Below are 3617 nucleotides of genomic sequence, written 5' to 3' on the forward strand. Positions count from 1 at the left end.
GTTTCTGATTAACTAACCTTGTAAGATTTCTCTCCTATTACTTTTTCACAGCAGACAATGACACATTGGCATAAATATATGACTTACAAATATCTCAGTTGTTTACTTTCTAAGTCCTCAAGCTAAAATTATCTCATCACTGAGATAACTATAGAAGGTCTCACCATGCAATGGATTCAGGATTAATATTAATATTGTGTACCCAAGGAATATAAAATACAGACAAGCATCTGGAATAAAAGTGTACTTATATACTATCAAAGTTAAGTTGTTATCAGTTCAAAATAACATGTTGAAAGATGGTTTTGCAATATCCCTGTTACTAAATACAAAGCAAAGTCCTATAATGGATGTTAAATGGATTAAAAACATTGCACCAAAACACTTTCAAAAGATTAATGCCTTGAGCTCCTGGGAGCCACTCTATGTTCAAGTCTCTTCCAACCCTAAGGTGGCTCCCTTAACTAAGATATGTGCTTCCCTGCTCCCCTATCCACCTTCCATTATCCCAACCTTCCTGTTTCCCTGAGGATAGGGAACCTGAAATGACCCTATCCTATAGCAATACTGACGGATATCTTCCATATCACCTTAGAACCTTCATCTGGTGATGGATGGAGATAGAGACAGAGACCCACACTGGAGCACTGGACTGAGCTCCCAAGGTCCCAATCAGGAGCAGATGGAGGGAGAACACGAGCAAGGATGTCAGGACCACGAGGGGTGCACCCACCCACTGAGACAGTGGGGCTGATCTATTGGGAGCTCACCAAGGACAGCTGGACTGTGACTGAAAAAGCATGGGATAAAACCGGACTCTCTGATCATGGCGAACAATGAGGGCTGATGAGAAGCCAAGGACAATGGCACAGGGTTTTGATCCTACTTCATGTTCCGGCTTGGTGGGAGCCTAGCCAGTTTCGATGCTCACCTTCCTAGACATGGACGGAGTGGGGAGGACCTTGGACTTTCCACAGGGCAGGGAACCCTGACTGCTCTTTGGATTGGAGAGGGAGGGGGAGAGGAGTGGGCGGAGGGGGAGAGGAGTGGGGGGAAGGGGAGATGGGTGGGAGGATGGGGAGGGAAATGGGAGGCTGGGAGGAGGCGGAAACTTTTTTTTTCCTTTTCTCAATAAAAAAAGAGTATCTGAAGAAAAAAAATTAATACCTTAACAACAAAGTAAGAAAATGATAGAAAAAACCAAACTACACAAAACTTAAAGTAAAAATTTTATTTCATTATAAATCAGTAATTTCTTTGTATGAAAAATTATTCAAATATAATGCCAATAACGAAAGAGGGAGGTTCCATAAGATGCTATTTCTTTAGTATAGTTTACCGAGATAACTATTACTGTGATAATCACTTATATCTCTTTAAGTCTTCTAGTTTATTTCTTTGTTCATGTGTGTTAGTGTTTTACTTCCATGCATGTATGTGTACCATATGTGTGCCTTATGCCCACAAAGGTCAGAGGAGTTACAGAAAGTTGTGGGTGGCAAAGTGGTTACTGGGGCTAAAAGCAAGGTCCTCTCTTAAGAGAAAGAAGTAGTCATAACCACTGAGTCAACTCTCCAGCCCCCACTCTTATTTTGTTCAGAACTTATAGATTATTTCATAAGCATACAAAACCTCATGTGAAATTGTTCAATGACTGTGTAGCATTATGTCTTTACAAATGAAACTATGATAAATGAAAACACTCCCTAACTACATTCTTGTTTTCATTATCTATGAAAACAATCTCATATTGAATTTGTACTTTAATATTTGAAATTAGGGAAAATGTTAATATAGTTTGCTTGGCTGAATCAACTGTATGTTTTAAGTTTGGCCTTCTAATGTCAGCTTATTTATTTACTTGGAACACATACTCATTGAGTTAAATTGAACTCAAGCAACCAGAAAACAGAAAGCTGAAAGATGTGCTTAGTAAGATGGGTCAGTCAGTCTAGGAAGTCCAGTTTAGAGTGCTCATTAGAGAAACCTGAATGGTTAATCACACGGGCCTCTGCTTTTCTCAGTCTAAGGAAATATGATGCCTTGTTCCTCCCCACAAATGTCGGGGTGAAAATAATCAAGAAACCTGGTGATCCTTTGCTACACTATTAAGAGATAGCCTCCATTTGAATTTTCCCCAAATCTCAATAGTTTTGTAGGTCCTACACCTGGGCTTTGTTTCTCAGTGACTGGAAACTCATCTTAATAAACAAAGACCCATGAACTGTGCATCTTCAATCTATAGAATCTATTGTTATGTTTATTTATAAACCTTCATCTAGTTTTTAGCCCTGAGATCTGTTTTTCAGCCAATAAAGCTCATTCTTATTGTAAAAGCCATACTGATGAATATCTTGCACACCACCATGGAACCTTCATCTGGTGATTGGATGAAGCTAGAGACAGAGACCCGCACTGGAGCACTGGACTGAAATCCCAAGGTCTAAATGAGGAGCAGAAGGAGGGAGAACATGAGCAAGGAAGTCAGGACCACAAGGGGTGTGCCCACCCACTGAGACAGTGGGGTTGATCTAATGGGAGCTCACCAAAGCAAGCTGGACTGGGACTGATGGAGCATATGGTAAAACCAGACTCTCTGAACATGTCGGATAAGGAGGTCTGACTGAGAAGCGAAGGATAATGGCACTGTGTTTTGATACTGCTGCATGTACTAGCTTTGTGGGAGCCTAGTCTGTTTGGATTTTCACCTTCCTAGACCTAGATGGAGGGGGAAGGACCTTGGACTTCCCACAAGGCAGGGAACCCTGACTGCTCTTTGAACTGGAGAGAAAGGGGAAAGGAGATGGGGGAGGGGGATGGGGGAGGGGGAGGAAAATGGGAGGAGGTGGAAATTTTTAAGTAAAAATTAAAAAAAAGTCAAAGGTGATTTGTTATTTTGAAAGGGAATATTGATATGGTCATCTCTAAAGCTTTTTTTATGGTAAATTGTCATGTGGAATATTTTTCCCAAAGTTTGGCTATGTTGAAATGTGTCCACAGTATAGAACTCTCTAGAAATTGTGATCTGATCTGATTGATCAAGTCTTGTTGTATCAAGTTTTCATTCTCATTCCTTTATGGTTCTTTTCCTTGTGTGAAGTGATGTCTGTGTCTATGGTGTGTTTCACATCTTTTAATTTTCCAAATTCTGTAAAATGGAACACATCCATCTAACAGATCTCATTCCTTTGAGTACCCTTTGGGTTACTATCTGCAGGTAACGGTGTTGGTTATAGAAGGAGCAAGTAGGACATTTCTATAATGTCCTTAGTTTGTTGCCATGTAGTAAGAAACTCTTTCTTTAAACATTTGCTAAATACTTTTCAATAAATTCTGAAGGTTTCAGCACACTTCCAATCAATCAATATCTTTATTATCCTGTGCTAGAGTACCTGGTAGACTCTGTATGGGATCAGATGTATGTTAGGTGTATCTGACAACACCTATTACTAATTATGTCTTGAAGCTGAATGAATAATGAAATCAATTCTGTATCATCTGGTATAAATTTAGCAGTTTCAATATGCAAGACAACTTTTTCTGCATACTGTGAATCAGTAACTATATTGAGAGGTTCTTTAAAACCCCTTATTACAATGAGAATAGCATACAACTCT

The sequence above is a fragment of the Alexandromys fortis genome, unplaced genomic scaffold (genome assembly GCF_014885135.2).
Source record: "Alexandromys fortis isolate MF-2015 unplaced genomic scaffold, M_Fortis_MF-2015_v1.1 scaffold_430, whole genome shotgun sequence".
Classification (NCBI taxonomy): Eukaryota; Metazoa; Chordata; class Mammalia; order Rodentia; family Cricetidae; genus Alexandromys; species Alexandromys fortis.